The sequence below is a fragment of the Choloepus didactylus genome, chromosome 15, assembly GCF_015220235.1.
Source record: "Choloepus didactylus isolate mChoDid1 chromosome 15, mChoDid1.pri, whole genome shotgun sequence".
NCBI classification, from domain to species: domain Eukaryota; kingdom Metazoa; phylum Chordata; class Mammalia; order Pilosa; family Megalonychidae; genus Choloepus; species Choloepus didactylus.
The window spans coordinates 77,109,979-77,135,380 of record NC_051321.1 but is presented as its reverse complement, the minus strand read 5'-3'; the positions used below and the strand labels follow the sequence as shown (position 1 = coordinate 77,135,380).

At 38.8% G+C, this 25,402-nt stretch overlaps 1 long non-coding RNA gene across 1 annotated transcript in view; it reads right to left on the bottom strand.

The window, feature by feature from the left end:
- Positions 1 to 12,029: 12,029 nt before the first annotated feature.
- The window catches only part of LOC119510924, a 32,610-nt gene continuing 19,237 nt past the window's right edge, over positions 12,030 to 25,402 (bottom strand). Inside the window, exon 3 of the long non-coding RNA XR_005212068.1 lies at positions 12,030 to 13,013. This is a non-coding gene — a long non-coding RNA (uncharacterized LOC119510924). The remainder of the gene's footprint in view (positions 13,014 to 25,402) is intronic.

The following is a 25,402-nucleotide window of genomic DNA, read 5'->3' as shown; positions in this document are numbered from 1 at the left end:
TCCAGTGTCCTCGCTGCAATTATTATCAATCCATATGTCCCCATACCAAGTTTCAGAATCCCATTCTTTTCCAATCAATGCATTTACTTTAACAGCAGACACCCAGCAAAGTTGAGATTTTAGTTTACATTGTAAATATGCTACTCACACAATGAGACTCTGGGTCTGGTTTTCAGAAATCTCAAGTCTGTGGCCACAGGAAATAAGATTTTCTTTCAGGGCACACAGAAACCTTTATATCTGCCATACGGTGTTCAAGTTTCAAATTTGAAGCCTTTAGCTCATCCCTTTCTCTTTAACTTTATCCAGTGTATCTAAGACAAACATCCCACATCATTATACCTCTTAACTCTGCAAAACGCTGTTAAGGTGTCAAAAACACTGTCACCCAGAGCCTTGCTTCATACAAAAGTATGATTAGGAGAATCAAATGGTGATATTTTGCATATCTCCATTGCCAACTCACACCATGAGCTGTCAGTACCATCTTGATTATTGGAAATGGTGTCATTAGTGCCTTTGAATCTAATCAGAGTAGAAAACCAATTGTAAAAGCCCATTTTAAGATTTTGTTTCTCCAGAACCACTCCTGGTACCAAGTTGTATTAGGGTTCTCTAGGGAAACAGAATTGACAAGAGATATCTAAAAAGATTTTATTAAAGTGTCTCATGCAACTGTGGGGATACACAAGTCCAAATTCCATAGGACAGGCAGCAAACTGGCACCTCCAATGAGGTGCTGGATGAACTCCTCAGGCAGCGAACTGGCAACTCCAATGAACTCCTCAGGAAATGCTTCACTGGCTAACCAAAGGAGTGATGGTCCTCTGTCTGTCTCACTTAAAAGTCTTCAACTGATTGGATTAAATCCAGCTGATCAAATTCTCTCATTGCAGAAGACATACCCTTTGTTGATGTAATCAGTCACAGCTGCAGCCAATTGATTTAATAAACCAGCCTTCTGGTTTATTAACTAGCCACAAATGTCCTTGCAATAACAGGCCAGTGCTTGCTTGACCACACACCTGGGTACCATCACCTGTCCAAGTAGACACATGAACCTAACCATCACATCCATCATATCCCTGAGATCCATTTCAAATTTTTTTTCATCATGTGTTCTTTTGTGCTTTCACTTTCCAGAACAGTTTCTTCAAGTTCGCTTATTCGTTCCTCTACTTCTTCTAATCCGGTGTTATATATTTCAATAATCTTTTTAATTTGATCAGTAGTTTCTTTTGTTTCCATAAGATCCTCTATTTTTTAATTTACTCTTGCAAATTCTTCTTTATGCTTTTCTAGGTTCTTCTTGATGTCCTTTATATCCTAAGCCATGGTATTGGTGTTTGTGATTGCTTCTTTGATTGATTGCTCCAAGTTCTGTGTCTCCTCTGGTTTTTTAATTTGGGCGTTTGGGTTATCCATATCTTCTGGTTTCTTCATATTCTCTATAATTTTCTGTTGTTTTTGGCCTCTTGACATTTGCTTGTCTTGATTGTGTTCTTTTAGGATATGCGGGCTTATTTAAACAATTATCTATAATTTGCAGTGCACTTTCCCTCACCTATCAGCAGATGGCACTCCAGAGCCACCTCTTACCCTCAATCCAAGTCTCCTCAACTTCATTTATGCAGCGAGTGGGAGTTCAAACCTTGTGGATGTCCAATCAGTGCACCAATTTTCCATGTACCATGGGGACTGCCAGCCTTTGGGTGGGGGTTGTGTCCTGTGAAGTTTGGCAAGGAAGAGGGCTTTAAGACCCAGTACTTCCAGCCTTTCCTGGGACTGTGGATGGAATACCCGGGGGCTGCAGCACACATCTAACCCCTCAGCTCAGATTCTCTTCCATGGGCCCACAAGTCCCTGGGATTAGTGTAGGGCTCCTGGCACTTCCATGCCACACCCCTGCCTCTAGGCTGTGCACCCCATGGGCTTCTGTGTGGAGGTGTTGCACCATCACAAGCCAGCCGACTCCTGAATTCCCTTGAGGAAGCTCTTGGCTGCGGTGCTGCGAATGGGTGTCTCCCAGCCTGCTGCAAAGATGGCTGCACAGGGCATGGAAACTACCCACTTCCACAATCCACAATCATCCACCTGCTGCAATGTCTCATCCTTGGCTCAGGGCTCTTAGCTGCAGGTGTATGAAGGGCTATCACCCATGCCAGATACTGAGGCAGTTGCCTGGGGCATGGAAGGCACTCCCCACTGCGTTTGACTGTGGCCTTTGCTGCCGGCTCCCTGGCTACTTTTGGGTCATATTCTAACTTCCCTCTGAACACAGTCTCCTCATTTCTCCTCACCATGGTGCAACTCCAGCTGCCATTTCCCCAGCATCTCTCCATATCAAACACTCACACGAGTCTGAACCCAGTCTCTCGGTTTCTCCAAGTGCAGTCACTGTGGATGTAGAACCCCTTGCCCAGCTGGTGGAACCCTGGAACTGCTATTCCGAAGCACTTTTTGTCTTGTATCTAGTGTTTTTCTTGGAGGAGAATTTTGCTCTGTCTCTCCTAATCTGCCATCTTGGATCCCCCCCCCATAGACTTTTGTTAAATCTTATCTTGTTTGTTGCCACCCCTTCCTCTCACTTAATGTTTTTCTCCTAGTGTCTTCTTAATATCCTTTATCGTTTTAGCTATTATGTTGAATTTGTTTAGGTGATTTATTTGAACTTCTTGGATTAGATTTTCCAAATTCTATGTCTTCTCCAACTTTTTAGTTTGTTCCTTTGTCTATGCCATATCTTCCTGCATTCTAGTGTGCTTTGTGTTCTAATTATCTTGATGGGCTTTTTCTGAAAATTGGTTTCTCTCTCTTGTGTAGGCTTTTGTTGATTCAGTTTGTATTAAGGCTCTCCTTTGACTAGTATTTCCCAGACATAATAGGGCTGGGTAGTCAGTACCCATTCAGGGGGCATAGATCAGAACCAGTGGGCCCTGGGATATGGTTTGGCAAGACTCCCAGAAAGTCCTTTGTTCCCTGCACTTTCCAGTCTTCCCAGCAGATGACACTCTTTGGTTACCTATTGCCCTTAGCCCTAGGAAGGCTGGCTTTATAACTTTTTGCAAAATCCAACTCTGAAGCTGTTGAAACAGTGGCTCCCAGTGGTGTCTGACCAGGAGGGGCTGAAACTGTGGTGATCCCGTGTTCTCACTTCACTAGCCAATATCTGGCTCAGTGTTGGTTTCTGTCCCCCTCTGTGCTTGGGGTGGAGGGCTCCCTCAGCCATTCCAGTCCACAGCCAACCCCCAGGGAAGGATTGGGCCACTGGCCACTGTTTCCCTCTATGGTGGGGGATGGATGCTGGGAGCCACGATGGAATCACTCAAGGCTCTGACCACAGTCTCTCAGTCTCTTTCTCCAGCACTTCCCTGGGCCTTGTACTGACCTCCCCTTTTCCTTGGATTCCCAAACAGTTGATTTGGACAGTTTCTGCCTGGCTACTTGCGCTTTGGGGAGAGAAATAGGTTCTGCTGTTCTATCCCTAATCCTCCATTTTGCTGATGCCTGGTTTTGAGGCGAGAAGTCCAAAATCAAGGTGTCAGCAAGGCAATACTTGATCCCCAAAGTCTGAAACATTCTGGTGCTGTCACTTCTTGGGGTTCCTTGGCTTGCATCTCTGCCTTGGGTCACATGGTGATGTCATCTCCTTTCTCTTCCAGTTCCCATTGGCTTCAACTTCTCCCTGTGGCTTTCTCTGTCTAAATTTCTTCTGCTTATAAAGGACTCCAGTAATCCAGATTAAGTCCCACCCTCATTCTTTTGGGCCACACTTTAACTAAAATAACTTTAAGAGACTCTCTTTATCTTGGGTTCATACCTTCAGGAACATGGGTCAAAACCAAGAACATGTTTAAATTTGGATGCACTAATTCAATACACCACAACATAATTCTCTAACTTAAAACATATTTACATTGCCTTGGACATTGAATCAAAGTCAGTGGAGTAGGGATGGAGGCATATATGCTGTTTTGTTTCATATTGATCAACTATCTTGCTTTCTCACAGTTCCTTCATTCAAGAATTTGAGATTATTTTCCCCAGGAGTGAGATATCATGTCTTGTTTATCATTGGATCCCCAACAGCTAGTAGAGGACATGCTTTCAAAAAGACCTATTGAACCTCAAGAAACTGATATTTGTTAGAATGCATTTTGTTGATCTGACTAAGTATCACACCAAAAACTATTCTGTCCTTCCTACAACCAGCCAACACCTTTAGGTAAAATACTCTTTCTGCATGGAGGGCAAGTCCTGAGACATTATGGGTGATCCTTGTCTTCTCTCATGTTGAGTGGCTAAATCTAAATGATCTTTAGTTCCAAAGTCGTCTTCACCATTTCTGGGGTCATTATGTAAAATTATACCCCTAGTAGCCTTTCTTGGCAAACCAAAGTTCTTAAGATTATTTTGCAGATTAGGAAAAATTATAGTTGTGACTGGTACATAATTTGGTAGAATAAGGAAGGAAAGGAAAAGGAAACAAGTATAGATGACCCAAGATGAGATTTATTTCAAATATATTGTCTTTGTTTTTTGCTCGGTTTTATTGTTTTTTTATTTCCTCCTTTTTTTATATATTTTACCACAGAGAATAAGGGAACTATCACTTGTCAGGAAACTACAATGAGCTGGACCCTGTATTATTTCATTTAGCTCTCCCAAGAACCCCGCAAGAGAAGAATTTTAGATGGTAAACTTTGGCTAAGAAGTAAAGAAATTTGCCTAAAATCACATAACAAGTGTCAAATTCAGAATTCAATTTCATTTGTCAAACTCCACAACTAATACCCTTTCCTGTCCCCATCAATTACACACCATCTCTCAAAAGCTTCATTCTATTGGAATTAGTTAATGAATGCATGCATCCATGCATTAGCCACATTAGGGAGATGGCACAGTGCAGAGCGAGCCTGCTGCCCCATCCAAATACGGGAAGCCAGGGTATTTTCTTGATTCTCCCCCTGACCAGCTGTGTGACCTTGGGCTACTCAGGTGGTTTATCTGCCCCTCCTCTTAGATCTATAAAATTTATTTCAATAACTAGATTATATCTCTAATGTCTTTTTGATTCTAACATTCTATGATTCTTACATGTAAGTAGATGAAGCTATTTGAATAAATTAATATATTGGAAATCAAGACACAATTCCTTCTAACTCTTCCTATAATGTCTCTCCCTCAGAGAACTCAATTTCCAGGCACTAGTGTTCTCATCATATAGATGTTGCTACTTTGACAATGCCATTTCATTCACCTTTAGAATTTTAAAATCATCCGCCACGAGTGCATCTCAAAAATCACTTGCAGGCAAAGGTTAAAAAGTGGCTGCTGTGTATAATGAATTTCTGAAGACTATTCAGTCCCTGGTCCTTCCCATACAGGTGCTGCTTCTCAACAATAAAGAGATGGGAATAATTGGAAGCCAGTTCTTAAAGCACACACCTCATATTCATCCTTCATCTTTGCGGCAGTTCTATTGCAATTGAAGGAGAGTTTTTTTCATGCTTGGAGGAAAGTCATTTAGCCTCTTCATTCAGATATCATCTTAAGGAAAGGAAACAATTAAATGCCATTTTGGTGCCAACCAGAGCTCTCACTGGCACTCCGTCTTAAGGTGTATGGGTGCCCTGTGGGCATCAGGCAAGGAGGGAGAAATTTGGGGCAGCTGTCTTTTATCTGCCATGCAATTCCTGCCATAAAATAAGCCATTTTCAATCTTCCTAGTCTTGAATTTCTGTGGCACTAACATCTTCCATCTCCATGTTCATTATCATCCCTGACAAGCATTTCCAGAGAAAAGTGCTTCACTATAGTACTTGCAGCATTTTCTCTGAAGATACATTTTGAGGAAACTGATGCTCCAAAAGGTGTAGAGGGATAATATACCTTCAATGTGATAGAATTAGTGTTACTTGCACAGACAACAATACTATACACTTTCTATAGCTATACTTATGAATACAAATTCATTGGAACCCATCTGGAAGGAGCTCCAACAAACTGAAAATAGTGGTTTTCTTTGAGGTATGGAGGGAGTCCGTGGAGAGAGAGGACAGGGATGGGGAACAATCAGAGGGGGATTTTAGTCTAGTCTAGATGTCTTAATATTTTACCAAGAAAATTAATTTTAAAAAAACTTTCAACTCTTAAATAATTAAGCTTAGATGAGATGAAAAGCACATCCTTTACTCTTATGGGTTAGGATGGTTCTTTGTATCTCTGAAGCCCATAGAGAAGTTGGCTCAGTTGTCGGCCATTTGTCTGTGTTGGGGAGTGTGTGTGCACACGTGCTCGGGGGAGCTTCATCTACCTCCCACCCTCTGCCAGGAAAGCCAGACTGACAATCCCAAAGATGGTATAATAGAACATAAAAAGATTCAAAATATGACTCGGGTGAAAGTCAGGAGTGGCCCTGCTCTAGCTACCATCCCTGTGTTCTCTGCACAGGTGGAAAGCCTCCTCCTGGGTTGCCCACAAAGACAGTCCTGGGTTGGTGAGTGTCCCAGCTCTCCCTGCCTCTGCTCTCACTGCGTGCTTTCCCTTCTACCATCAGTTGCCCCACTGACCCTCAACCTCAAAGTCATTCCAATTCCCCCTATCCCTGTGAAGTCCCCATTGCCCCTCTATCCCTGTTGGTAGCCATTCCTCCAGCCTCCTCTCTCAGTCCTGGGACTCTGAAAACTCTTCCAGCTTAGAATGTCAATTGGATAAACAAGTATACTAAAAGTTCTACAGTGTACATCATACTTAATAGGGAAATATTGAACACGTTCCTCCTGAGGTCAAGAAGAATACCAAGTTGTCCATTACCACCAATGCTATTCAGTATTTATTGCACTAGAGGTCATAGCTAGTATAGTAAAGCAAGAAAAAAATTAAATCATGAGGATTGGAAAGGAATAAATGAAGTTATCATTATCATGGATGATATACTGTATGTAGAACATTTAAACCAATCTACATATAAATTACTAGAATTAAAATTTGGCAGTGATTCTAGATATGAAATCAGCAAAAATCAATTGCACTTCTATAAAGCAGTAAAAAAAGATTAAAATTTTTATAAGGTATGATTCATATTAGCACCCAAAAAATACAGCACTTAGAGAAAAAAATTAATAAAATGTTATAAGACCTCCAAAAACAGAATTGTCAAAATAGAAAATAGCGTTTATTATTTTTAATAAATGATCTAAAGAGTAGATGCAGTTATTGAATGTTTCCGTGAAAGCAGTTTAAGAGGTGAGGATGAAAATGGTCTTCTTCAAATAACAGAAATGACATGGCAATCATCTGTTTGCTGAATTTGATACATTTTTGTGTGATCACTTGCAAAATGTCAAATGAAAAAAACAAATATGACTTATTTATCTTAGACAATTTGTGAAGCATTAGTAAAATCAATGGCAAATATGCCTAAAATGAAGTGGTAAATCAAGCAGACAGCAAACATTTCTGTATTTTTGTAGATTTGTCACTATATGGGACAAACACTGATCAGCACAAATGGCATAGCAAAAGAAACTTGATGGTTTTTAACTTTTTTATAAACTGAAAAAAAAGATTTAAATGTCTTCCTGATTTGACACAAAATACTGACATCAACTAAGGTAACATAAAGCTAATAATACTGCACTACAGCTCGGATGTTAGTGACAAACTGGCTAATGGGAATCATTAGCTCAAAGAATCTTTAGGATTTGTCACTGCCCAAGAAAACTTGAAATGCCTCAAAACTTTACAGCTGATATGTGAAAGTTGAGAATTTCCAAAATTTGAAAACAATCTTAAAAATCTACATGACATTACCAATAATGAGTTATGAAACTTAAAGGAAATTTTTCTAAACCATCAATAATAAAATAAATTTCTATCACCCATGCTAGAGGAGAGACTAAATCATCATTTTTATTTCTTTATATAGAAACTTACATTAGGAAATCACTGTCATATAAAAAGACAGCAAAGAGTGTGTGGCCAAAAAAGAAAGTAGGGGTTCTAGAGCTGAGAGTTAATAAATAAAATCATTCATCGTGTCATTTTTCTTGACTTTGTGATGTTCGTGATATGTCAACTTTTTAAATATAGAATTTGTTGCAACATCTTTTCTCTTGCAACTGAATAGTCACATGTGTAGTAATTATGTATTTGCAATTGTATATTTTTTTATCTAATGATGCTACTCCAAATTGTGTATCAGACCCCATAAGACCTCGACCCTTCCTGCACCCAGGCTAAGTGCATACTGGAGCTGTGAATCCAGTAAAGGCAGGCACATGGTGAAAATTTTTCCTAGAGGTTTTTTTTTTAACCCCTTCCTAGCTGGTGGCCTTGAAGCAGGTCCTTGTAGTCCCCTGGGGGTGAGGCCAAATCATTTGTGGGTCACCTTACCTGAGGGTGTGGCATTTTGGGTCCTTGCTCTCTGGGAAATGGTCTCCTCTTAGACTCCCTGACATGGATGGGTGCTGGGCTTCTCTCCCTCACCCAGCAAGTCCCTCAAAATCTGCCCATCAGGTTACCACAGTCAGCAAAAGCCAGCAGGGCAATGGCCGGGGCTTTGCTGCTCCGCTGACCTCCCAGGGCTGCCCCTTCCCTTAGATTTTGACCTGGCAATTCTTTACTCTCTCAGCACCCTGTGATTGTTTTAAGATATTTTATACAGCATTTCTAGTTGTTTTTTTGCAGGATGGTCGGTCTGAATTATTAGCCAGCCCCATAGCCCTGGAAACAGAACACATTTTATACCAAATTTAGAAAAGCCGTATATCCTGTCAGGCATATTTTCGCTTTAAAAAATATTAAGTTTACTTAAATTATTCGCAAAGGATTTTTTAATTTAAGAAAACATAATTTTACTAGGCAAATAGAATTATTGTCCTAACATGCCATCCTACTGCTACAATTTTTTTCACTTTCTTGAAGTCATAGCCTCGCTAACATTGTGAACTATGATTTCATTTTTGGTTTCTTCTTTTTCATTTTATTGTGAGCATTTTCTCACATCATTAAAAGCACTTAATGAGCATTTTAGTCAGTTATGCAATAAAAGTATATGTGCTTCTATAAATTACACAGTAATGATTTGTGTATTTCTGTTAATTAAAGAATTAGAGCTGAGAATAAATAAAACATACCATTCTCCTACACTTTCCATTCCATGAAGTTCAACTCTATGGGGCAGATTGGCTGCTCAGATAGAAAAGTTTGTCAGGGAGCTTGGTTTGGGATCTCTCTCTTGCCCCCTCCCCCTCCCCTTCCCCCTTTCTCTCTCCCTCTCTCCCTTCCCCCCTCCTCCTCTCCCTCTCTCCTTTACTTTCCCCCTCTCCCTTCCTCACTCTGCAACCAGGCAGCTTTGGACTGAGCTGGTTTGAAAGAGGGAGGAGATGAGCATAGCCAGATCTGGGGGTGCATCTGAACAAATGGCAAAGGAGGCAGCCCTGGAAAACCCAGGACATCAGTGTTTCCTCTCACGTACACTTCTTTGAAGATCCTTCTACCTAAGGGATTCCTGCCATATAATTTTTTAATGCAGAAATACATGTTTTGGTTTAAGAGGGAGAATGGAGTCCATATATTTCCCTCCCCTCGCTCTCAAAACCATTGAAATGACAGCAAAGATGTACAGAAAGGAATAAACCTGTTACTGTTCTGATAATAAAACTGGAACCTGTGAGTTGACTCAGACACATTGATGACTTTCTAGAAGTAAGGGGAGAGTTGTATAACAAACAGCAAACCAGACTTGCAGGTACCTGCAGCCTGAAACATACAGAGAGGGCCAAGGGACATGGGGAGATTTCTGCCTGCAACACCTTTAAGTCTCCAGTCAGGGATCAAGATGAATAAAAGCATATACGGGACACGTAGGACATATCTCCTGCACTCTACACATTCAGAGAGATTGATAGCAGTTAATATCTGTCCACCACTGAAGTCTGAGATCTCTGCTGCAGTGAAATCACATGATCTGCCTAAGGATAGCCAGTGCGTGTTCTGGTGTGGGTATTTGTGCACAGGGTAAAGCCCTGCTGGTTTTGACACTGGGGGGAGCTGGAAGCCTGCCTACCTAAGCCCTGTAGGAACATCCTGAAATAAAACCTGCTAGTGGGTACTCCCCCACCCCACCCCCACACACAATGCCTATCTGGTTATCTATTGTTGCATAACTAATTATGCCAAAATGTAGTAGCTTAAAACAATAACCATTTGATTAAACCTCATCATTAGGTGGTTCAGGATTTGAGGCAGGGCTCAGCTGGGTGAGTCTTCTGCTCCATGTGGCATTGGCTGAAGTCACTTGGTGGCTGGTCTAGAGGGTAAAAGATGGTTTCATTCATGGCTGGCATCTTGACAGGGATAGCTAGAAGGCTAGGCTCCACTGGAATAGTCTACTGAAACACATGTAACCTTTCCAGCATGGAAGCCTTAGGGTAGTTGGACTTCTTATATGGTTGCTCAAAGAACACAGAGAGTGTGTTCTAAGAAACTAGAAGTGGAAGCTGTGAGTCCGTCAAAGCCTGGGCCCAGAAAGTGGCACATCAAAGCCTCCGTAGTCTATTGGTCAAGCAGCTAGTGAGAGAGCCCACCCAGATTCAAGTGGAGGGAACAAAAGCCCCACCTCTCAGTGGGAGGAGTGTCCAAGAATGGTGGCCATCTTTAATGTACCTCAACATCTAGGTCACTGATTTAATCATTCATTCAGTAAAAACTTAATGAGAACCTACCACATAATAGACATAGTTCTAGAAGTTGGGCATACAGTAGTGAAGAAAATAGACTGTGTTCCTCTTCTCACAGAGCTTACATTCTAGTGTGAAAGGGGGAAACAAAAATAAACAGAAAAGTACCAAACATATAATATTTAAGAAATGATTTACATTATTAAGAAAATTAAAGCACTTAAGGGTGGTATTAATATAGGGTGGTCATAGAAGACTTCGCTGTTGAGCTGGGACCTGAAAGAAGTAAGAGGACAGGTGTGTGGATTTTGGCTTTTTACTTGAGTACAATGGGAAATCTTTGGAGGGTTTTCAGCAGAGGGTAAATATGCCCTGACTTGAATTTTTAAAGAATAGTCTTAGTGCTATGTGGGTAATAGACTGAAGGGGAGATGAAAGGAGAGGTAGGGTTGGGGTAATTAGGAGGCTTTCCATAGTCTTGTCAAGAAATCATGATGGCTTGCATCTGTAAAGATACTCTGTAAATATAAATGTACAAAAATATTTTAATGATTTAAATGTTTTCATCTTATATGTAATAAATCTATAATTTGTGAGTTATTGGTAATAATAACTTTTATGCCTGGCATGTTTCACTTATTAGTTTCTGTGAGATTTATCCATATTGTTTACATAGCAGTAGATTAACTCTTTTTTCACTGTGTAATATCCATCAGGTGAATAGTACATGATTTATTTATATTTTAGAGACATAGCTGACAAGATTTGCAGTGGTTTGAGAAGAGGGTCTGAAAGAAAGAAGGAATGACCTGAGCTGCTAGAAGTCTTGGAATTATCATTCTCTGGGATGGGAAAGGTTTTATGAGGAGCAATTTTAGGTGGGGGGGGAGGGGGAGTTCCTGTTTGCAAATGCTGCCATTATTGCAAAATACCAGAAATAGATTGGTTTTTATAAAGAGGATTTATTAAGTTACAAATTTACAGTTCTGAGGCCATAAAAGTGTCCAAACTAAGGCCAATGGTGTGTGGAACACCTCTGTCAGCTGGGAAGGCATGTGACTGGCGTCTGCTATTCCTTTGCTCCCAAGTTGCATTCAAAAGGACTTTTTCCAAAATGTCTCTGGGTCTCTCTTAGCTTCTTCACCTCCTGTGCATCTAAGCATTGGGGTCCTCCCTTAGCTTCTCCAGAACAAACCCTGAGCTAGCATCTCCAAACATCTCCAAGCATCTCCAAGTGTCAGTGTCAATGTCAGCTCTTAGCTTCTCTCCAAAATGTCCCTCTCAGCTGCTCTGAGCTCCTTCGAGCTCCTTCTGTTTGTGAGCTCTTTTATAGGACTCCAGTGATTAAATTAAAACCCACCATCAATGGGGAGGGTCCATATCTCCATGGAAATAATTTAATCAAACATTTTGCCCACAGTTGATTAAGTCACACCTCCATGGAAACACTCAATCAAAAGATTCAACCTAATCAGCAGTAATATGGGGGTTGAGAAATAGTTCTGTTTGGGGCATGCTGCATAAAAGGTAACTACTATACAACTTGAGAAGGCAATTGAATATGTAAACCTGAAATTATGAGACAGCTGTGAGTGGAGAGATCAACATGGGAGCTGTCAGGGCATACCGTCATTATTTAAGATCTTGGGACTGGATAATATCTATCAGAGAGTGAAGGCAGTTAGAAAATAAAAGAGGCTGAGGGCTCAGGGAGAAGAATAAATCCATAAAGGAGACTGAGAAATGGTGGTTAATGAAGTAGAGAACCAAGTGGTGCCCTAAAAAATAAATCAAGGATCTGTTCCAAAGAATGAATTAATAGGTGCTAATAGGTCAATAATATGTGGAAACCTATTTGACAGGAGCCAGTCCATCACAGGAATGGAGAAAAGAACTGATAGGAATTGTAGGACAGCAAATGCTGATTTCTACCCAATATCCATGCATTATTCTTCCATAACAAGGAATCTGTTTCTATTTATGGTAAAATGCACTCAGCAATATTTTCCAATCTCCCTTTCCTCAAGATGTGGCCATGTGACAAATAAGTAGAAGTGCATGTAGGATTTCTGGGAAACCAGCTTAAATGCAGCTGATTTAACCAGGAGATGCCCCCTTTGTCATATGTATTAGGTGTTTGTTCTGATAAAACTATGAGGGAAAAAAAACAAAATTTTCAGTTGTTTACAACAAAAACTTCAATTGCATGTTTATGCATCAGCAGTTTGGTTGATCTGAGCTGGGCTCACTGGCCTTGGCTGGATAAGGTTTCATTCCAGGATTGGGGCTGGGTCCAGGACTTCTTCATGTTTTAACTTCAGATCCAGGCTGAAAATAAAAAACACACTGTTGTCATGACACGATTGGAAGCTCCAAGAGAGCTTGTAGAAATTTGCCACACCTGCTAATGCTTCAGCTCAGAGTATGTGCTGTCATTCCCATCCATTGGCAGAGACTTTACATGTCAAACCCAGTGGAGAGGGTAAGGACTCTCCAACCACTAGGAACCATGGCAGGGGAGGGGTGTGAAGAAAGAACTGTGGCCAAATAGTAAAATCTACCACACTTTCCTTTGCTCATCCTTTCTATGCCCAAAATCCTGCCCTGATAGCCGAGGCTCCAGCAGAACTTCACAGACCATGTGAGCTGGAAGTACTGAGCTAAGATGGTGGAGTAGAAAGATATGTCCCTATTTCCATTAAGTAACCATACCAACCATGGACTTGTTAGTTCTGAATTTATTTTATGTGAAAGAGAAATAAGCTTCTGTCTCTTTAAATTTACTTTTATGCTATTTTTTTCTATTATATACAGCCAAACCTAATACTAATGGGTACAAATGGATTTAAGAGAGAATGGGAGGAGAATGGATACTACCTTCAAGGAATTTTTCTATAAAGAAGAGCAGAGAAATGGGAAAGTAACAGGAAGGGACAGAGGGGTAAATGGGATTTTGTTTTCCATTTAAAGTTGGAAAATATTATAGCCTGTTGATATGAGAATTGTTCAGTTAAAAAAAGTTAATGATGCAGGAAAGAGAAAATAGATGAATCACTGTCCTTGAGTAAACAAAATAAAGGACCTAGTGACAACCTCGACATGTGGTACTTAGGGTACAATAATTAGACCTTTCACAAACTCTAACCCCAGTGCTCCTCACATTGTTTTTCTTTTTGAATTGGAAAAGGAAGTAGAGAGAGAATTTATGCTACTCTCAGTGCTGTTTAGGATTATCTGAATAATCAAACAATGGCCCAATGGCCTAAATGAAAAGAAATAACTCATTAAATGGCATAAATCATTTTGCAAATGAAAAATGTAAGACAGCAAAAGCTGAGAAAGCAAGTAAAGGAAAATCCTAGTTTTTCCAAGTTCCCTGGTAAAATGGAATTTTTAAACCCACATTAAAATCTACCACACCTTCCTTTGCTCATCCCTTCTATGCCCAAAAACCTGCCCTGATAGCCAAGGCTCCAGCAGCCTTCACAGACCATGTGAGCTGGAACTACTGAGCTAAGAGGGTGAAGTAGAAAGATATGTCCCTATTTCCATTGAGTCACCAATGGAGGAGGTAAAAATATACTTCCTTGCTTGATGGAATTTCTAAAATTCCAAACATAAATCCATTCACAGCATTAAAGTTTAAAAAATTTTATCCCTCTGGTGTGAATAGCATAGTGATTTTATGTGAATAAGGCATTGCTTTTCTTCCATGTTCTATCATATAATATATATTCTTCCCATGGGGAGCTGGTTTCAGGAAAAATACCAGAAGTTCTATGTGAGACCTATTAACTCAAAATGCCCATTAGACATCCCAATGGACATGTTAAATAACAGGTTAGATACACAACTCTGGAGTTCAGGGGAATGGTCTGGAGATATAATTTGAGGAGTCGTCAGAATTTCAATATATTCAAAGCCGTGAGGCTGGATAAGGTCATGTAGGGAGTTAGTGTATACAGAAAAAGAAAGAAAAGGAAAAAAGCAGGTCCATGGACTGAACCCCAGGGCACAATATTTAGAAGTTAGGGAAATGAGAAGAAATCAGCCCGAGACTGAGAAAGAGCTGCTGGTGAAGTGTGAGAAAAAGAAGAGTGGCAGCCTGAAGGCCAAGAGAAGAAAATGTTTCTAAGAGATTTATCTATTATGACTAATAAGGTGAAGATAGAAATGGCACTGGGTTGTGCAGTGTGGAAGTCATTTGTGATCTTTTTAAGGGCATTTAGAATGCAGTGGTGGGAATGAACATCTGTTTGGAAAGGGTTCAAGAGAGAGAAATTAGAGACAATAAGAATAAACAACTCTTGCTGGAATTTTGCTGCAAAAAGAGGAGAAAGATGAGGTTAAAGGAGGTGTTTTTTTTTTCTTTCAAGTTGGGAGAAATAACAGCATGTTGGCACATTTATGGTAATGACCCAGCAGAGAAGAGAAAACAGGAGAGAGCAAGGAAAATTATTGGAGGGATCTGTTGCACAAGAAGGGAGCCTAGAGTTAGCTGGGAGCACAGAGAGTTCATCCAGAATGTCAAAAAGAAGAAGGAAGAGGAGAATATGTGTGTGTGTGTGTGTACACATACATACACACCAATGTAACTAAGGAGTTAGATGTGTTGATGGGAGTTTGTGGAAGTTCTTTTCTGATTTACTCACTTTTCTTGGTATCATCACTGAAGTTAGGATAGGGAGTAAATATGGGAGGTTTCAGGAGAGTGGAGAAAGTAATGAGTAGAATAGAAGGAAAGAAAATAAACCAGGAAAATACAATGTGATTGCATGGCAGTTTAAAAGGCAACTTGAGGTTATTGATCATCAGTGTAAAATGGGAGCAGTCAGCATAGTTGTGTGTTTTACTACAGCCATTTCTAGCTGTAGATACAAGTTTGGGAGTAGTTTCATCAGAGGAAAGGGCCCAAGAGTTATTAAAATGATTGAACATGGTCATGAGGGAGTAGAAACCGTGAAGAGGTTGACGGACAATTTAAAAATGGTAACTGATGGACTGAATGTCCAGGTGGGGACTAAAACTATTACAGGCGGGTACTAGAAGGAATGAGCAGGAAAGATGGTGGGGGGATTATAGGGGCTTGAAATCGAGATTTTGGAGGAGGTGCAGTTTTGAGACAAGATCAAGGCCCACCAGGAGTGGGTGCTGTGGTCAGGTAGAAAGTAAGACCATTAGAGGAAAGATGCTGAAGGAACCACAAGTCCAGAGAATTGGAAGCATCATCGAATTGCATTTTTAAATCACCAGAATGACAGCAGGAGTAACACCAGAGAGAAAGGGAAGCGAGAACTAATACCTTCATGAAAGTGACCATTACAGCCGTGATGGCCTCATTGTGGATGATTACTGATTGGCTATACTCTAATGACAAGATTCAAAGCTCGTGGTTTTTAATGCAGTAGTCAGGGAGAAGGTAGGAGCAGGAAGGGAGACACCTTCCCCACCTCTAGGCCCCAGGGGAGTGAGGACTGTGGAAAGCAAGGAGCCAAGATTGGGAGGGCTGCCGGGGAAGCAGGGACCTGAGACAAAGGGAAGCTCAGGCTTCAGTTTTAATGAGAACACTTGTCCTTGTGCTGAGAATGGATTGAAAGGGGCAAAGAGTGGAAGCGGAATGACAAGTTCGGAGGCTAACGCAATAATGTAGGCAAAAGATGACTGAGGTTTATACCAGGGTGATAGGGTTGGAGGTGTTAAGAAGTGAACAGATTGAAAAAAAATTTTAATATACCATATTTCATTGCATTGATTGTAAGATGCTCAATTATTTTGCATACTAAGAAAACAATGCTTCCAATTAAACAACACAATGCTTAATAATTTCAATTGTAAATGCATCTTAATTTCAGAGATGTTAAAATATTAATATGTGCATCTTATAATGAAGAAATATAAGTTGAATATACTATTGTGCTGAGAAGGAAAACTTTGTCCAAAAAATTGAGAATTAAGCAAACTGAGTGTTCAGCATCTTTGAGGGCTTGCTAAAGAAATTCATTTAAAGCTACTTGAGGTAAAGAAAAACTGCTCTTTTTAGCTGACCTTCACTTGACACCATTTTGCCACCTATTACTATCAGCTTCTGTCAGGAAGTAACACCTTGTTACCAGGTATGTCTATCTAATTAGTAGCCACTAGAACAATTTGCTAATCATTTGCATCTCCATATATTGCTTTGTCATTTCTGGTTAATGGTTCATGTCTGATCAGTATGGGAAAATGACTGAATTGTCCATGATGCAAATTTAACCCTGTCATTTATGAAAATGACATATCCACAGTAAGTGAACAGCAAAGCAGCAGTCTGTGCTGAGTTAAAAGCCCCTTTTCTCCCACATTACATTGAACTGGCATATCTGGTTCGGTGGTTTGTAATCCTTACTGCACACTTTGGGGTGCTTTTTAAAAACACTTATTCCTGGACCCCATCCCACACCAATTATATTAGAATCTCTAGAGGTGAATCACAGGCTTCAGTTTTTGAAAAGCTTCCCAGGTGAATCAAACACACAGCTAAGATTGAGGATCATCAGTGTTCAGTAATTTCCTCATGATTAAGTAATAAATTTTCATGTGCTCGGATCAGTTTGTCCAAGAAATATTGCTTTAACAGTACAAGCCATGCAATGATATACAGCAAGCTTGACAAATGAGTATGGAAGGTTATACGCAATATATCATTAAATAAAAATAAGTTATGTGAGTATCACATTAATTCAAGCAAGTTGTGTCTATGTAGGTATGTGTCTAATACCCACAGATCAATTTACTTATTCCATTTTCCATATAATACTTATTTCTAGTTAATTGTTCATGTCTGACCATTACAGGAAGATGCTTGTGAATTGTCCATGGAGCAAATTTAACCCTACCGCTGATGAATGTGGCATACAAGTATATATGATGGAAGCTGTTGATTCTGTTTCTCTTGAAAACCATGACTGACACATTACGTTTTTATAATTTCTAGTATTGAACATTCTGAGTCAAACACATGTACATTTTTAAGACCTTTGATTTTTTTTTCTTTATTAGAGAAGTTGTGGGATTGCAGAACAGTCATGAATAAGATACAGTATTACACATACCACCCAACTATTAATAATTTGCATTAGTGTGGAACATTTGTTATAGTCAATGATAACACAATTTTTTAATTGTACTATTAATTATACTCAATGGTTTATCTTAGAGGAAAATATTTGTGTAGTGTTGTTCCATGGATTTTATTTTTATTCTGTTACCATATATACAATCTAACATTTCTCCTTTTAATCAAATTCAGATACTGTATTTCAGTGCTACCAGCGCCACCATTATCAAAACATTTTCATTATTCTAAATAAGAACACTGTATATTTAAGCCTTAACTCCCCATTCCGTAGGCCCACCCTACCCATTGGTAACTTATATTCTGAATTCTGACTCTGTGAATTTGCTTATTCTAATTGTTTCAAATCAATGAGATCATACAATATTTGTCCTTTTGTGTCTGGCTTATTTCACACAAGTTGTCTTCAAAGTTCATCCATGTTGTCGCATGTATCAGGACTTCATTCCTTTTTACAGATGAATAATATTCCATACCACATCTTATTTATCCATTCATCGGTTGTTCGATACTTGGTTGCTTCCATCTTTTGGCAATTATGTATAATGGTGTTATGAACATTGGTGTGCAAGTATCTGTTCAAGTCTCTGCTTTCAATTCTTTGAGGTATATACCTAGTAAGTGGGATGGCTGAATCATATGGTAGTTCTATATTTAGCTATTTGAGGAACTGCCAAACTGTCTTCCAGAGTAGCTGCACCATTTTACATTGCCATTAGCAATTGAGTGTTCCTATTTCTTCACATCCTCTCCAACACTTATTTTTTTTTTTTTTGATAGCAGCCATTCTGATGGATGTGAAATGGTATCTCATTATGCTTTTGATTTGCATTTCCCTGATGGCTAATCATGTTGAGCACCTTTTTGGCCATTTATATATCTTCTTTGGAGAGATGTCTGTCAGTCTTTTGCCCATTTTTTATTTGCGTTGTCTTTTTGTTGTTAAATTGAAAACTTTCTTTCTCTATTCTGTATTAATCCTTTAGCAGATTTGTGGTTTCCAAAATTTTTCTCCCGTTGTATAGATTGTCATTTTACTGTCATAATAAAGTCCTTTGAGGACCAAAAGTTTTTAAATTTCATGAGGTCTCATTTATCTATTTTTTCTTTTGTTTCTTTTGTAATCCATTCTTTAACACAAGGTACTGAAGATGCTTCCCTACATTTTCTTCTGGGAGTGTGATAGTTCCTGCTTTTATTTGTTAGGTTTTTTGATCCATTTTGTGTTAATTTTTGTATATCGCGATCTACCACCACCCCCCTTTTTTTCCAAATGGAGATCTAGTTTCCAAGCACCATTTGTTGAAGAAACTGTTCTTTCCCAATTGAGTAGTCTTTGTCACCTAATCAAAAATCAGTTGACCATAAAAGTGAGGGCTGATTTCTAAGCTCTCAACTCAGTGTTTGTCCTTGTACCAATATCATGCTCTTTGATGACTGTGACTTTGTAGTAAGTTTTAAGATCAAGAAGTGTGAGTCCTCCAACTTCATTATTCTTTTTCAAGATGCTTTAGCTAGGTTCCTTACCCTTCCATGTAAATTTGATGTTTGGCTTTTCCATTACTGCAAAGAAGGTTATTGGAATTTTGATTGGGGTTTTATTGAATGTATAAATTGCTTTGGATAGGTTTGGTATCTTAATGATATGGTCTTCCAATCATGAGCATAAATGTTCTTCCATTTATTTAGGTTGTCTTTGAGTTCTTATAGCAATGTTGTGATGGTTTGAAGCTGTATTACCCCAGAAGATCATGTTCTTAAGGCTAATCCATTGCTGTAGATTTAAATCTGTTGTGGGTGGGACCTTTTGATTAGGTTATTTCAGTTGAGGGATGTGCCAGGTGGTTCTTAATCCTCTTACTGGAGTCCTTTACAAGAGGATGAAATTCAGAGACAGAATCACAGAGAAAGATACAGAAGCTGAGACAGAAAGCCACAGAAACAGAGAGAAAGCTAAAATCTGGAATCATGGAAACCTGGAAGAGAAGGGAGAGACCAGGAGATGCTGCCATGTGCCTTGCCATGTGACATAAGAGTCATGGATCGTTAGCAGCCAGTCTTCAGGAAGAAGGTATCTTGATAATGCCTAGATTTGGACATTTTCATGGCCTTAGAACTGTTAGCTTGTAAACTAAAAAATTCCGTTGTTAAAAGCAAACTCATTTTATGGTATCTGTATTTCAGCAGCTTTAGCAAACTAAAACAGATTTTGGTACCAGAAGAGTAGAGTGCTGAGACTGCAAATACCAAAAATACTGGAACAGCTTTCTAAATGAATAAGGTAAAGATTCTGGAAGAATTGTGAGTTGCTTGATAGAAAAGACCTAGATTGCTTTAAGGCACAAATGGTAGAAATAAGGATGATAAAGTTACTTCCAGTAAGGCCTTAGACGTAAATGATGAATGCATCATTGCCAACTGGAAGAAAGGCAATCCTTGTTTTAAACTGGCAGAGAATTTGGCAAAATTGAGTGCTGATATGAGATGGAAGGCAGAATTTGAAAGTGACAAGCTTGAATATTTTAGCTGAAGAGATTTCCAGACTAAATGTGGAAAGTACAGCCTGGCTTCTCCTTGCAGCATATAGTAACATGCAAGAGGAAAGGGATAAGCTGGAAACTGAACTCCTGGACGCAAAGAAACTAGAAACTGATGGTGTGGAAAATTCTGAGCTTCTAGAGAGTGAGTCCCAAGAGAATAGTGCACCATGTGAGGATTTAACTGACCAGGGAACCAGTCAGCCATATCAGCCTGAGTCAGGATTGGAAATGCAGTTAACCAGAAAGGATTTGCAGAAGGTTCTACTATCTGACAGTTGGGACCCCTGTGTACTGCATGCGACACCAGCAAGTTTTTAATAAGATCTATATGAACGGAACCACTGCCAGCCTGGACTAAAAGGGACAGGTTGAAGGAAAACTGACCTCAAAGGCAGAAGCATGGAAGCTGAGGTCTGGGATGAAGACACCTTGGGCCAGGAGAGTGAACCCACCAATGTATGTGGAAAGGTTGAGTATGCCCCAGAGTTTGCCGAGGGCAGGCCTTCCGCCCCATGGTTCAGGAAGAGTGCTGCTGCCCCTGTCTTTAGAGAGGTTGGAGCACATTCCGCAGGGATTGAGGAAAGTCTGGCTACCACCCCACTGTTCTAAGGGAGTTGCCCTATGCCCCAGAGATTGCAGAATCTGGCCACCACCCCAGTGCTTGAAGAGGGTAGAGTCGAGAACCTGGCCATCACCCCAATGCCTGGAGATGTTGGAGACTTCCCCCCACTATTAGGGGAGAGCCTGGCCACTGTTCAGTCCCTTGGAATGGGTGGGGATGCTGCTCCTTCAAGCCCAGAAAACAAGGCATCATTCTATAGATGACTCTTGGACTTTGAAACCTAATGGAGGGTTTCAGAACCATTTGGGACCCATGACCCCTGTTTTCCTTCCAATTTGTCCCTATGGCAATGGGAATGTACACTCTGTGACTGTCCCTCCAATATTGTATATTGAATATGGGATGCAGATATTTCATTCTGAGTTTCACAGTTGATTTCCTTATGTTGAACCAACTTTGGATACCAGGGATAACTCCCACTTGATCACGGTGTATAAGTCTTTTAATATACTGTTGGATTTGTTTTAATAGTATTTTGTTGAGGATTTTCACATCTATATTTGTAAGAAATACTAGTGGATGGGGTGGGGTCAGGGAATGGAAAAGTAAGATTTAAAATATACAGCATTCCTATATGGAATGATGGAAATGTTTTGGTAATATATGGCGGTGATGGTTGTACAACATTGTGAACACAATTGATAGCAATGAAATATGTATCTGAATGTGAATAAAGGAGGAAATGCAATATTGTATATATGGTACAATAAAAATTTTTTAAATAATCCATAAAATTACACTCCACAAACATTGATCCATAAGTTAAACCATGGACTATAATTAATAGTACAATTATAAAAATGTGCTATCATCAATTATAATAAATGCACATTGTTGGTGGTGGGGTGGTATCTGGGAATCCTGTATTTTGTGTATGATTGTTCTGCAAACCCACAATTTCTCTACTTTAAAAAAAAAGTCTCATACTGTTAATGTAGAACCATCAATTTCTCCCTTCAATCTGTCAGTATTTTCTGCATATATTTTGAGGCTATGCTATTAGGTACATATATATGTAGGTGCAAATATATTAATAATTATTAGGTCTTCTTGGTGATTTATCTGATCTTAATGAATTGTCCACTTTATCAGAATATAAAGACCATCTTTTCCCTTGTAGCTGTTTTTGACTTAAAGTCTATTTTATTCAATATTAATATAGCCATCCCAGGTCTCTTGGCTACTACAGGCATGGTGTATTTTCTCCATCCTTTCATGTTCAACCAACTTGTATCTTTAATTTAAGGTTAGTCTCTTGCTAACAGCATACACTTGGGTCATGCTTTTTTATCCATTCTGCCAAGTGCTGCCTTTTGATTGGAGAGTTTAATTCCTTTACATTTAAAGTGACTACTGATAATGCAGGACTATATTCTGCCATTTTGCTATTTAGCCTTTGTATGTCTTACAGGTTTTTTGTCCCTCAATTCTGCCATTAATATCTACTTTTATATGTATTTGATTTTTTTGTGGTGAACCATATTGAGTGCCTTCTCTTTTCTATGTGAATATACTTTTCATCTATTTTCCTTGTGGTTATCATGGGGACAAAAATTAACAACCTAAATATATAGCAATCATATTTGTTTTGATACCAACTTAATGTCAACAGAATGTATATACTGTATACTTTTCCTATTCTACTCTCTCTACTCATGTTTGTTTGTTTTTTTACCAATTATATCTTTGTATATTTTATGTCCAAATCCATAGATTTATCATTACCTTTTATGCATTTGCATTTGCATTTTAGCACCTGTAGGAAGGAAGAAGTGGAGTTACATACTAAGGAATACACTATAATACTGGCATTTATAATTACCTAAATGGTTACATTTACTGCAGATCTGTATTTTATTTCTTTATGCTGCTTTGAACCACTGTCTATTGTCCTTTCCTTTCAGACTGAAGAACTTCATTTAGCATTTCTTGTAGGGTAGGTCTTGTGGTGATGAACTTCCTCAGATGTTGTTTATCTGAGAATGTGTTAATCTCTCCCTTTTTTAATGGAATTTTATTGGGATATATTCACACACCATACAATCCATCCAAAGTATATAATCAGTGGCTCTATGTATCATTACATACTTGTGCATTCATCACCATGATCAATTTTATAACATTTTCATAACTCCAAAAATTAAAACAGAAAACCTAAAGGATCCCATATCCTTATCTGCCCTCATATTGACTCCTAATATTTGTATGGTACATTTGTTACTGTTGATGGAAGAATATTAAGATATTACTGTTAATTATCATCCATAGTTTGAAATAGGTACATTTTTTCTCATATACTACTCTGTTATTAATTCCTTGCGATAGTGTTGTACATTTGTATTGTTAATCAGTCATCGTACACCACAAAATTCACTGTTAGACAGTCCCATGTTTTAACTTCTAGTTTTTCTTCTAGTAATGTACATGACTCGAACCTTCCCCTTTAACCACATTCACACAAAATTCAGCACTGTTAATTACACTAACAATAATGTCCTACCATAACCTCTATTTCCAAACATTTAAATTCAACCTGGCTAAAAATCATGCACATATCTGTTCCCCATTCTCTAGCCTCATTCTATCTCCTGGTAACCTGTATTATAGATTTAATGTTTATGAGTTTACATATTATAATTAGTTCATATTGTTTCTGAGATTATACAATATTTGTCCTTTCTTGTCTTACTTATTTCACTCAACCTAATGTCCTCACAGTTCACCCATATTGTGCATGCTTCAAGGCATCTTACTTTGCAGATATGGAAAAGCTAATTATCAAATTTATTTGGAAGAGTAAGGGGCCTCAAATAGCCAATAACATCTTTAAAAAGTTGAAGTGGAGAATTCATGCCTCCTGACTTTAAAGAATATTATGAAGCCACAGTGGTCAAAACAGCATGGTAATGGCATAAAGATAGACATATGATCAATGGAATCAAATTGAGAGTTCAGAAATAGATCCTCAGATCTATGGCCAATTGATTTTTGGAAGGCTCCCAAGTCCACTCAACTGGGACAGAGCAGTCTCTTCTATAAATGGTGCTGAGAGAACTGGATATCCATATTCAAAAGAACAAAAGAGGACCCCTATCTCACATGCTATACAAAAATTAACCAAAATGAAACAAATACCTAAGTGTTGTAGTCAATACCATAAAATTCCTAGAAGAAAATGTTGGGAAACATCTTCAAGATCTAGCGATAGGCAAAATAGGCGGTAGGAATTTTGACTGGTATTGCATTGAATCTGTAGCTCAATTTGGGTAGAATTGACATCTTAATTACATTTAGCCTTCCAATCCATGAATGTGGGATATCTTTCCATTTTTTTAGATTTCCTTGTATTTTTTTTAGCAATGCTTTGTAGTATTATGTGTATAGGTCCTATACCTCTTTAAGTTTATTCCTAGATAGCTGATCCTTTTAGTTGCTATTGTAAATGGAATTTTTTCTAGATTATTTCCTCAGATAGCTCATTACTAGTGTATGAAGCACTAGTGATTTCTGCATGTTGATCTTGGACCATTCTACCTTGCTGAACTTTTGCTCTAGTAGCTTTATTGTAGTTTTTTCAGGACTTTTTAAATATGGGATCATGTCATCTGCAAATAAAGTTTTACTTCCTTTCTGATTTAGATGCCTTTTATTTCTTTTCCTTGCCTTATTGCTCTAGCTAGAACTTCTAGCACAATGTTGAATAACAATGGGGATAGTGGGCATCCTTGTATTGTTACAGATCTTAGAGGGAAATTTTCAGCCTCTTAGTATTGAGGGTGATGTTAGCTGTGAGTTTTTCCACATATTCCCTTTATCATGTTTAGGAAGTTTCCTTCAATTACTTCCTTTTGAAATGTTTTTATCAAGAAAGGATGCTGGATTTTGTAAAATGCTTCAACTGAGATGATCATCTTGTTTTTCCTTTTCAATTTATTTATGTGGTGCATTTCATTACTTGATTTTCTTGTGCTGACCCACCTTGTATACCTGGAATAAAATTCAGCTGGTCATGCTGTATCATTCTTGTAATGTGCTGTTGGATTTGACTTGCAAGTATTTTATTGAAGATTAGTCTGAAGTTTTCTTTTCTTTTGGTATCTTTATCAGGCTTTCATACAGTAGTGTTCCCTCCTCGTCAAATTTTTGGAAGTGTTTGAGCAGGATGGGTATTAATTCCTCTTGGAATGAGTGGTAAAATTCACCTGTAAAGCCATCCTGCCCTGGGCTTTTCCTTCTTGAGGATGGATTCAATCTCTTTACTTGTGATTGGTTTGTTGAGGTCTTCTATTTCTTTTTTAGTCAATGTAATTGTTCATGTGTTTCTAGGAAATTGTCCATTTCATCTAAGTTGTCTAGTTTATTATACAATTGTGCATAGTATCCTCTTAGGATCTTTTTATTTTTACAGGGTCCATGATGATGACCTCCCTTGAATTTATGA